Raw genomic sequence first — 13,059 nt, 5'->3', positions numbered from 1 at the left:
ATTATTATTGTTAACAGGGCATAGAAATTTAAAAGCTACCTCCAAGCAGGTGCCAAGATTTCATATCTAACCTTACCGGAAGTGACTGCGGCCTGTGCGTTCAGCAGAGAGTGCATCAGAGACCGACATGCTTCAACGTGTTTGAGATCCATGTTTGAGAGTGACAAACAGCTGATCAGCTGTTTCTGACTGCTGTTACATTCACAGACGCTCACTGACAGTCCGACACTGGTGTGTGTGGCTTTAATATATGCGCAGACACAACTTCACCAGCAACGTTTTTTCAACACCATGGCCCCTTCTGCTGAAGCAGGACTTTTCCACGACAGCGTGGCACTTATCAGCACGGAGAAAAGTTGTGTGGGGCTTGGACTGAATGCAGCAGACCTCAAAAAGGGTTCCCACTAACAGCATACGCCAACAAGCCAGTCGGACCAGAGATGAGAAAGGAAACTGAAAGTGCCGGATGAAAAGAGAGAGAAGAGTCAGTATCACGGTGAGGCTGGCATGATTCGGAGAGGGAGCTGTTTCTCTACCAAGCCTTCTTCTGTCTAGTGTCTGATTGTAGGAGAGTGAAGTGGATGAGGTGTGAGTTTGGTTCACTCAACAACGCGAGGTCTGGGACTGCTCTGCACACATCTTCACAGAGACATGGTTAACACCTGGAATCCCAGATCGAGCTGTTGCACCGGATGGACTGACCTTGTGGGGGCCATCTGGACACAGGACTGATGCAAAATCAAAAAATGCACTGCAGGAATTGAACAATGCCATCAGCAGTAACATCACCAAGCAACTGGATGGAATCTTCATAGTAGCTGATGATTTTAATCAATTCATCCTTCAACTCAAAGATGTAGCTGGATAAAGAATAATTGCAATTTCATTTTTTAAACTTTGTTAAAAATGAATAAATCTACCTTCTACCTTCTTCTACATTGTAAAGAATCAGTATGAATAGCAGGATGACATTTATATAAATAAAATCACACTAATTCCCATCCCTCCTGGCAACAGATTTCCTGAGCACATGCCAAAAATAGTTTAATCTAGTTGCTCTGATTGGTGATATCTAAAATGTTTTCAGATTCCCATGGCCAGTAAACTTGACTCATTCCTGACAATCTCAAAGACTTTAAAGTTTCAGCTTTTCTGATGTTAAAATAGCTTTGAGAAAACTAAGCAATGTTTAACACTGACATCTGGACTGTACCACAAGGTCGACAAAGAATTTAGTTCAAATCTTTACACTAAATTTTGCTGTATTTCACCTGTAATGCTTACATTATTTCTAGATATGAAATGTTGAACTAAAACAGAAGATAGTAGCTTACTTATTATATTGATTTAATTTTGAAAATGATTTCCTGATTTAAGGAGCTTATCATAAGTCACAAGTGTACAAATTTAAAAGACTATGTGCAATTCCGTCAGGAAAGTACATGTTAAATTTATTATGTGGGTATAAATATCACAGTGTATCACAGAGATATTTACAAATTAGATATTCTAAGAGTATGTACAGTATTGTATGCCTAATGGACCCAGCTCCAGTCTTGTGCAATATGTTTCATTCTTTTGAATCTAGGCTTTCAAGTCATTAGATCTATATTTTTTCAGGGGGCCAAATAATTTGCTCCCTGCTGTGTTCTAGTAGAAAGTAGAAATAAGGGGATGAAAAGTAGTGCATACTTTATCTACAACAGACAGCAAACTGCCATGACTCCATCACAGCTGTGGGGGCTAGAAATAATGGACCATATGAGTGGCTTGAATAGACAATGTTCTGTACAGAAAATGTTATTCAATATCGCCAGAAGTAACTGCAATATCTACAAAGACAACACAAGTGCCAGGACGCACTGCCGAATCAACTAGCCCTGAAAATGGATGGCGCTGGAGCGTAAGGCCCATACCCCGCTGTCACGGGCAACAGGAGCCTCGAGGACGCCACGATGAGTAGTAGGGCCACCGCGGTGAGCACTTTGAAGGCCGAAGTGGAGAAGGGTTCCATGTGAACAGCAGTTGAACATGGGTCAGTCGGTCCTAAGAGACAGGCGAATGCCGTTCGGAAGGGTGGGGCGATGGCCTACGTTGCCCCTGGCCGATTGAAAGGGAGGCAGGTTCAGATCCCTGAATCTGGAGTGGCGGAGATAGGCGTCGCAAAGCGTCCAGTGCGGTAACACAGTCTCCTAATTGTGATTATGCTGAGATGGAAAACAGGAGTTAAGTGGGTGGTTGAATGGTTGTAACAACATACAGTACAAAATTAGAATACTTAGAATAATTTGCCCCCTGGCTAGATCTGACTATCAACCATCAATAAACTATCCATCAAACTATACAACATAGTGATTGATTAAGGCTTTTAGTGCCTAAATTGCTGGGCTACATTTAATCAATCAAGTGCCCTTAGTCAGGCCTTTGTAGGCAGAATACAACTATGAATTAGGAATAAACAGCAATATATTTGAGAGGGAGGAATTTTCAGTCGCTGGGAAGCGGCTGTTTAGACAGCAGACTAATACTTAAATCAGCTTCATGTGGAGGCTTTAGCTGGGCTTTATACAAATGACGCCTGAAAGAAAAACATTTAAACTATTTCCACACAATTTATATTTGATGATCATGTAGGTTTTTGCTTTGAATGACTTGACAATTACAATGAAAACATTAGAAATATAAGAAGATATGGTTTCCATTAGGGGTTGACGGATAATCGGCCTGGCCAATTATTGGGGCTGATATTTGGCATTTTGCCGATTATCTGTATCGGCATTTCATTTATACCTACATATAGGTATATACCTTATACCTATACCTATGAGTGTGAACACTGATGCACTACATAGGAACTGTAAATTCAGAAGAACACAAATGTTACTCCATAACATCAGCCTCTTAACATTTCTTACTTATGAGCATGTTAGCATGCTAATATTAGCATTTAGCTCAAACCATTGTTGCTTTAAAAAAATTACACACCACTAAAACATTAAAAATAAATAAATAAAGAGGAATTAGTAAAAAATAAAATAAATGTTATTTTGCATTGATCCAGCAGTGAAATTGTGAAATTTTTGTTGAATTTTAAAAAAGGTAAAGAGTAGCCCAAGTGTTCCAAAGATTTAATACATCCACTTTACATCAATGTTTAACGCTGTGACCATGAGCCAACCACATAGATACTTTTAATCTTGTGCACAGGATCACTTGCACTTTGAAGTGGTTTTGCAGTTTCCACTCAAAAAAGTAAAAGTCACAAGACTTAATCAAAACACATGCCATATTACTGCATTGCATAGGTGTTTGCCATTGCTATTGCAGCAAATGTCCTGAAAAATCAAAAATCAAAAGGTCAAAAGGCATCAAAATCACCAAACAGTGTTGGACAATGCAAGAAGTTTAGTTATTGCATTTGTTAAAATTCAAAGAGTAGCTCACACAAGTGTCCGCCTAAAGGCATGAATCTGAGACACTAATTACAGCTCTCCCTTGGGAAGTTAAAAATTTCAAACAAAGAGTGAAATTATTTTTATATTAACCAATTCTAATCAGTTAAAGCAAAGGAAAAGTCAGCCTTTTTTAAATTTTTATCATTTAGTTCAGCTGTTAAAGAGTGAGGAATGTTGCCTCTTTTCAGTGTGGTAGTACAAAATCAGTATTGATCTAGAGGCTGGTCTTTTTGGTCTTTTTTTTTGGGGTGGCCTGTAGTGCACCTGCTAGAGTACGGCACATATGCTGTAGCCTTTGCAGTGGCCCGGATACAGTTCCAGCCTGTGGCCCTTTGCTGCTTGTCATTCCCCCTCTCTCTCCCACATTTCCTGTCATTCTACAGCTTAGAAGTCAATTTTCTTAGTGGCCAAAATCCTCTCAAAATGATTCGTTTCACAATCAGAATTTGAACAGATTCACCTGAAAAGATTTTAAAAGTCTAGAAGAGCTGCATGGTTGAATCATTTCATTTTATCCCAAGGATCAAAAAATAAAGCCAATGCATGCAAGTGCCAAAAACTGCAGCTCAGGAACCCTGAGTAAAGAATGAGACCACACTGAGGTCGTAATCAAATCAGAGGCCCAAATCAGTGCCATTCAATCACACATCGCTGAATCAATGAGTTTCATAACTGTTGGAACAAATTGACTTTAAAAGCCCAGACCAAGCGGCACCCTCTGAGGCTGAAAAATACCCAGAAGCCCTGAGTGAAGAATTTTCATTATTGAATCCGTCAGAAGTGGAGTAATCTCACATGTGAAAGTCACAAGCAAGTTTCAAGTCTCAAGCAAGTCCAAACCAAGTGGCAACCTCCGAGGCTGAAAAATAAAGCTAATGCAAAAGATCCAAAAACTGCAGTTCCTAAAATGGCCACTTGAGGCTGGCTCCTAAACAGAGTCAATCCCCATGTACCCCCATGTTAAAATGCCTAACTTTACAGCAAAAATAAACATATTTACAGCCTGGTACAATCAACAGTTTGGGTCTTAAAACTTATTTCAACATTCATGACAACTGTAAGAGTTTTTTATACATCCACAGCAATGAGGTGGAATCACAGCCGAGTGGAAAGAATGGCCTATTTTATAAATGATGGGAGTACTCTGGGCTGTGCATGCGTTGTATATTCAAGAGTCCCTCTGTGCCTGTGTGCAGTGCATGTGCTACACAAAAAACGTTGCACTGCGTTTGTGTGAGACAGAGGCACTTGTTTGTGGAAGTTCACGGTGTATGTGCTTGTTTGTGTGTGACGTGAATCTATACTGCATCGCTAACAGCCTATCACGAAACGGTGCAAAAGTGCTGGATGTTGGTGAGAGATGTTTATTAAAATGCACCCGAGTGAGGATACAGCCTTTTCTTGCACCACCATATATAACAGAGACGTGCTGATGAGCATTCACCTCGTGTCTTCATGACAACGACAACCTGTTTATGTTTCTTCAGTAGAGAAGATTGAAAAATTGACCTGTAATGGTATCAATATCAGTTGACATGCCTAAACACGCTACCAGCACTCATGGAAAGGACTTACACCACGCTTAGAGTGAAAGCTGACATCTCTTGTCTTTACTGATTATTCTGTCTTCAATGAAATGTTTAAGAACGGTGCAAACAATGAGGGCATTGCAATTTTTTCACCGGATTCAGTTATCACAGTGTAAAAGTAGCTAAACTTTAAGCAGCAAAATAGTCATTTCAATTCAAATTAAATTTGAATGAAAGCATTTTTTAATCATCAGCACGCTCATTCTATTCAAATATTGACATGATTATTTGTTAAAAGCTAGAAAATAAATCAAATTAAATTAAATGCTCTGCTGACATGTTTTCGTTTTATATTTTATGTAAAATGCTGCTCAGCTGACATCGATATATTGATATCAGATAGTCTTGTAACTATGAAAAGATGCATCTCTGTCATGCTTTTTCCCTCTAATTTCTCTGTTTGGTAGTAAGGTTTGTCTTTCTTTTTGTACAATAACAATTTTGATCAGAAACCCATCAGCGGTGTTTGACTGCTTAAAATTTCCATAACATAATTTGGAGGTCCCATTAAGATATCTAACCTGCTGGCCTTTTTCTGAGAAAGCTGACCAGTTCACAAATGGGACAGGCTTAAATATTTGTGAAAAAAGTATGTAAAGGAGGCAGATTATTTTACAGTTTAACAATAAACTTTATCATAAAAAATGACATGCATGCACCAAAACAGAAAATTTAATTGGGATTTTAATGATCCAATATGAATCTTTTTCTGGATTATAATTCTGTAAAAAATAAACTTTTCATATCACGCATATCGGACAACATGCAAGCCAATATGGATATACCTCTGATGGGCTATTATCGGCCAATAAAAGGAGCCTCGACCAATAGTTGGTTGGTTCCTATCTTCACTTGGCATTTTTAATTGTATGGAAGTTGTATTTGGAAATGTTTTAATCTAAATTCTAAATTCTATGGATTAAGCACACAGGGTTAAGGATTTTAATCTTAAACAGAATGAAATTCTCTGAGATGGAGAAAGATCCGATAATTCCTAAACCTTGAGAATTTTCCCATACAAAAGGTGGACAATAAGTGAATGCAAACACAATGTCCACAGTGCCATGGAATATAACAGGCAAAATGGCTTCACTGCCTTACACAGACAGGGCTACCTTTCATAACTCCTGCACAGTTACAGCCTATAAAGTCAGCACCTTACCTGCATACTCACTGTTTCACTTCAAACCCATCAGCCAGGTAAACAAAGCCAAAACACCTGCAACTATGGAGAGCACTGTTGCTTAATGAAACATAGTGTAAGGAAAACTATAAAATAACATTTTTTAAAAATCCTAACTGGAATAGACACAGCCAGATAATAAAACCAGCAGACATTTTCACCCTTTTTTTTTTTTTTTTTTTTTTTTTTTTTGTTTAAAGGGGAAATTGACAAGTTCAGCAAATGACTACTGGAAAGCTGATATCGAAAAAGTTCACGCTTACTGTCGCGGATTTGAAACGCATGGTGTCTGTGTAAAAGTCAAATAAGCCCAATTACGTGAACACACCGCAGACTGAGAAAAGATGTTTTCCTGTGCGTTTTCGTGAAAGTGTGTGAAGCCAGAGAGGACCTACCTTTGTGGTTTCAGCTGCTCTTTGAACTCCAGGTGTCGTTGAGTCGCGTGATGAAATTGAACAAATTAGTCAGAAAAAGAACGAGGCGTTTTCTGCGTGCCTTTCCAATTACTCTGTATCTTTGGTTTTCAAATTAACACCGAAGATTTAGTTGAAAACGATCGTTTATGTTCAGAAGTTGATCTAGAATTCAGAGTTATACCGACAGCCTGCTGCCACACAGACTCACTGCGCTCTGAGCGGCTCCACGCCAGAGGGGGAGACCGGGCACGGCTGAAACCGTTTGAGACCCGATCTGAAGACAGGTTGTTTGAAAAAAAAATCAACTTTAGACTTCGTATTACTTACAATGCAATTAATTTGCTTCTATAAATCATATATATATAACAGGTGTTGTAAACCACTTTACCTGGAGTCATTGGCATAAACTGTATATAATTCTTTGATTAGTGTATAATCACCTGTAACTAAAACCCTACGTGCACTGGGCTAGTAGCCTATAACATGAGGAACTAATGTCATTTAGACCCCCCCCACACACTTAAATTTACTTAAAACTTAGTGTATTTATATGCAGTTTAGTAGAGCTACAGTTATAGTTCAATTAATCAATTTAAGTGGACTACTCTCCTTGTTTAAGTACACAAGCACCGGGGGAGAATCCAGTTATTGGCAGAAATATGTCCACCACACCACAACAGGTGGAGATATGCGATCTCTCAGCTTGTTGCCATATAAACCTATATTATCTATACTGTCTATGATATATGGACCATATTACATCATAACTGTTTATTTACAATAATGGGGTAAAAAACTGCCATGTCACAAACATAGAATAGAATGGTGCCGAGAAAACTGCCTTCATTGATAAGTTTTAAACCACCTAAAAAAAAAAACCAATATCAGTTAAGTTTGTTAAGTGTAGCCTATGCTATATTTAGAATATTTTCACCATGTTTACTTGCTGCAAAACAGCCTTTACAGAGGGGGATTTGAAGGTGTTATATAAAAATTACCAGACTCCAGTGAGGTGTCATTTTACTCCACTGAATGACAAAATATAGATATAGTGTACACTTAAACTGACAGTGATTTTTTTAGATGGCTAAAATATGTTTTGCTTTGGCCGCGTCCACAGCAGTACATTGCTGAGTTTCTGTCTTGGTGTTGTGGGACTATATTTTTCAGGAGAGGGGTGTTAGCATTTTTATATAAGATAAATATAAACCTTTTCAAGTAGTGTGTCTCTCACCAAATTCAAAAACACAAGTCCTTCTCCAGTGCTTTTTTTTTTTAAGTATTTACCCATTTTGCACACCTGAATGTTTCGAAATGCAAAAACCCCCAAAACCCATTTTTGTAAAACAAAAACAAACAACAAAAAAAAAACTTTACCAGCAGTGAAATGCCTCTCTAAGGTTCAGACAATCAGCAGTCAATCCTTACAACAATCTGACCAGAAACGATCCTTGCCATGGAAAAATTCAATATCTTACATATCAACATTAATCAAACTGGGACTGAAGCGATAGGCTGTGTCTGCTCATATGCTTGGAAGTGCTCTGCAGCACCAGCATCAGTTGATGGATTTGGCTCATTGAACAGATTGCCTGACCTAGAAGGAATAAATCACCTGGGCATGCCACCTGCAGCATAACCAGTCATTACACCACATATTATTCACAGTTCAATTTGTATGCGTATAGACATCTGGCAAGTAGTCCCTAAGAGTTCAGGTTTTGTACAAAGCTTTCAACGTCCAATCAGTCCTCTTTTTTTGTCTCACCTCATTACTGTCCCCTGCTCAGGTTCAGATCAGATCAGAAATACTTTATTGATCCCTGAGGGGAAATTGCCTTTAGTTACAGATGCTCCCATTCAAAAGTCTTAAAAGAAGTAGGAAAGCGTGGAATATATAAATAAAATTTGAACATAAGTACTAATATAAATAAATATATCTATTTTGGTGTTATCAGCCGTGTGCTGAACGTGCTCCTGTAACTGACCAGCACATCGTGGAGTGGGTGAGACACATTGTCCAGGTCAGAGCCACAGGTGTGAAGTCCTTGGAGCTGCATGGATGTGGCGTCTTCAGGCTCCAAGGCTATTCGGGAACATTTTCAATACCTAACTGACTTGCTATTATCTTTCCTTTATCATAGCAGAAAAAAGCAAAGGTAACATCAGGCGGACCCAAACAGCATGCTGTCGTTATTATGACTGTCATGATTTCACCTGTGTCTGTCCTGTAATTACGTATCAAACACGCTTTACTGAAAATGTAATAATGCCTGAAAATGTAATAAAATTTGTACTTAACTCAATCGAAAATGTAATAAAACCCAATAATGCAATAACTTGACCAATAATGTAATAAAATATTCTGACTGATATTGTAATAACATTTTTACCGATAATGTAATACCTTATTACATTATTGGAGATTTATTACATTTTCAGGTGGGTCTTTTTTAAAAAAAAAATGATAATGTAAAACTTGACAGATAATGTAATACAGAGGTCTATATTTTGTGTTTTGAGAATCTAAGACTGTTAAATACACTGACTTTGAAACAAGAGAATAACTATTGCTTCCCTAAACATACTTCACTCTCCACAGTTTTCCAACGAATCACTACCTCGTGAAAACAACCACAAACCAACAAAACAAATTTAAGTAACACTTCATTTGACGAGGGTATGCATAAGTATTCACAACACCAACACATTATTTAAAATTTGACATAAATATATCCTCTCATAAATGGTTATTATATCACTTTGAATGACGGGGCGGCATGGCTCAGTGGGTAGAGTGGCCGTCTTGTAACCGTTGCTGGTTCGATCATGGCCTGCAGAGCTCATGTTGAGGTGTCCCTGAGCAAGACACCGAACCCCTAACCGCTCCTGATGGGTCAACGTCGGTTAACGTCTTGCATGGCAGCTCTTCTGCCATCAGTGTGTGACTGGGTGAATGTGATGTATAATGTAAAGTGCTTTGGGTATCGTTTCAGGTATAGTAAAGTACTATATAAATACGGACCATTTACCATCTTCCTCTAGTCTATGTCAAGTGATAGTGGTCAGCTGACAGATTTACCTAGATTTACCTCTATAAGTAGAGGTTTAATAAAAACGTCAGCATAAAAATGACAAAACATAATGACAACTGACTTGGTTATTTTTTAACTTTTGGGGTTTATATATATATACGATTTACAGTCACTATATTGTATAAATGATGCTTTTGATGTATTAATTCATCTTGGACGCCGGCATCCTGACCACTAGAGGGCCTGCAAGGGAGAACACGATCAGGGTCTCTTTCAGGTGGTGGCTAGCCAAGAGAGACATTTCTCCCTTTATGTGACCACTTGGTAAGTGAGTATGCAATGTCTCAGCATCAATACCTTCAGATTTCTGTGATAACGTTTGATAATAGTTGGGTAATGGTAGGCTTTAGACATTTTTTCAATTTTCAGACCTGCGAAAGATCGCGCGAGTTTGATTATTTTAGTAGAAATAACGAACACAAATCTCGCAAGAGTTGTGCAAATAAAGTTACCTTCTAGACACGACCGAAAAAGGTGTGCAGCTCCAAAAATAGAAAATCATGTCGTGGTGTGGATGTTTTTAATGTGGCGGGCCCCATAAATAAAACACTATTCACTGATCCACAGAGAGTCACTGAAACACTGATCACTGACCTGCTGTGAAGGAAAAAATACTCATATTCTTTACTTAGGTATTTTTTACAGATTTTTACAGGATTACAGAACCTTTTCACTGTTTTTGCCATTTGCCTTATAGAAAACCTCTCTTACTTGAAGTACTGTTTACAATATCCACTTTATTTTTGTAAGAATTTTTGTACTTCTGAGGCACTATCCTGTTGTTCTTCTGCACAGGAAATGCTCAAAAAATTACATTATATCTTTGCTTTTTTTGTTGTTGTTTTTTTTAAATCAATTTAGTTTTGCTAAAGGACTACAAAACCCATTCAGAAACACTTCCATTATAAGTTTTACACCGCGACAGTTATACCGCGATATATACCGTAACCGTGAAGAGATTCAATTTATACCGTGATATGAATTTTGGGTCATACCGCCCAGCCCTAGGTTCTTTGTTTATTTAATTATCATTATCATTTTTTTAAAAAAAAAGACCCACCTGAAAATGTAATAAATCTCCAATAATGTAATAAGGTATTACATTATCAGTAAAAATGTTATTACAATATCAGTCAGAATATTTTATTACATTATTGGTCAAGTTATTGCATTATTGGATTTTATTACATTTTCGATTGAGTTAAGTGCAAATGTTATTACATTTTCAGGCATTATTACATTTTCAGTAAATTATTACATTATTGGGTGCTACAACACTGACTATGAAAGACATCTAACACATTCTCAGGTGCTAAATAAATTATCACTCAGAGGAAAGAAGGTAGTGATGCCGTATACACATTGGTATAATACATTAATTAGTGGGATTTACATAAGGTGTTAGGTGTCAGTTGTTAGCTCTCTTTGAGAATGAAAAGTTGGGCTGCTCATGCTTGAAGTAGAAAAAATATGGGAGGAACAATAATATAATATTATTTATTCATTGATGCTTCATGTCAAGGGGTCTAATGCAAAATCCCTTATCTGTTGCTAACCTCAAATAATGCAAATAACGCCAGTACAGGGCTAGCAATTTTTGGTTGTAAAAACATTCTGAGAATACTACAATGTAACCAATGCAATGTTTAAGTGACGTTTTAGGCAGAAAGTTTTCTTTTAGTTCCCAGAACATTCTTCTCAAAGTTAGAATAACATTCTCTATAAACATAAAAAACGTTCAAAATGGTTATTTTTATTAACATATAACATTACATTTTCATCTAAAAAAAAAAAAAAGGTCTGAAATCTCAGTCCTCAGTAACATTTTCTGTATGTGGCTTTGAAAATGTTCTTCCTTTGTTCTCATTTAACATTGTGGGAACATTTTATAAAAGGAACATTGTATGACCTGTCACCTCTCAACATCAGCAAAGCATCCTCAGAATGTTGCTGTTATAACGTTACATCTTAGTCAGCATCTAATCTTAAAGGAACATTATTTGAAATGATAAACACCCTTAAAATGTTCTTTGAACATTGGGTTAGGGTTACGGGGAACGGCCCCTGCTGGCTGGGATAGCACCAGTGAAACTTCATCCAACTTTTTTGCATAGGAGTGTTGCCTGACAAACCAGTGAGTAAATGCAAGTTTCCTAAGGGCTGGTTTGACAGTCCCAAACATAAAGCCTGGTTGGCTGCAGATTCCAAATGAGTAAAAAAGAAAGAAATCAATCTCTCCAGCATGCCAGAGGCAGCAACTGAAAGCCACACATCATCGCAGCATGCACCCAGAGTCACAACTAAATGTGTTAATTGATATATATACTGTATGTGTGTGTGTGTGTGAGAGAGAGAGAGAGAGAGAGAGAGAGAAAGAAAGAGAGAGAGAGAGCTTCAGTGCCTCGCTACAATCTCCTGGCAATTCTTTAGCAACATAATTGCATATATGAGAAGAATCTCAGAATGTAACATACATGTGGCATAAAAGTTACACAGTTAACATTCAGCTATTTATACTCAGGTTATATCATCGTTATATGTAATATCTGCAGAGACGTGTGGAAATTTGGGTATGGAAAAGTATAGACTTGGCTGAAAGATTGCTGCGTTATTTTCTGCAAAACCAATAGACCTAACAGTAATCCCCATGTTCTTGTAGCAGGGTGAAAAATTGCAACTTGTGTGAACTCTAATATGTTGGGATGTTAACTGACCTTCATTCAAGTCACATGTTTAACGAACATGCAAAAGGATCTGATGTAAACATGCAAATTATCAATTCATTCAAGGTCACTTCTACAGAGGCTGCCAAGATGGTTCTCTCTATGATTTCTATGCATCTGTATTACAGTATAACAAGCTGGTCAGAAGTCAGCCGTAAAAGGAGACTGTTATTCCATTGCGGAAAAAATGCTATTTACCAGTCAGCCTGGTCTGTCAGAACGTCAGTAGAGTGGAATGTAATTCCAATTCACATCAGAGGACTTATCAGTTAAAACACGGAGGATTAATACTGACACTTGGCAGCACTAAACTCTTTCTGAAGCTGTTATTCATATGCCCTGCTTGCTTTGCAGTGTCATTCTATATACATGTCACTACTGCTAATGGTGCTTTCAAAATATGTGTATTATTTTTCAGTCTCTGAATTGCATTTCTTGTTTTTTTTATGTGTTTTTTGTTGTTTGTATTTGGGTTGTTGATATTTTTTTTTGTTCGCTGTTGTGTTTGTTGTTTGTTTTTGGGATTTTTTCCATTTTGTTTCATTTTGATTATTTCCCTCATTTCCTGTGTGTGTTTAAAGAGGACTTTTGAACTGTC

This window comes from Plectropomus leopardus, chromosome 6 (genome assembly GCF_008729295.1).
Source record: "Plectropomus leopardus isolate mb chromosome 6, YSFRI_Pleo_2.0, whole genome shotgun sequence".
NCBI classification, from domain to species: domain Eukaryota; kingdom Metazoa; phylum Chordata; class Actinopteri; order Perciformes; family Serranidae; genus Plectropomus; species Plectropomus leopardus.
The sequence above is the reverse complement of the archived record's forward strand: the minus strand, read 5'-3'. Positions refer to the sequence as shown.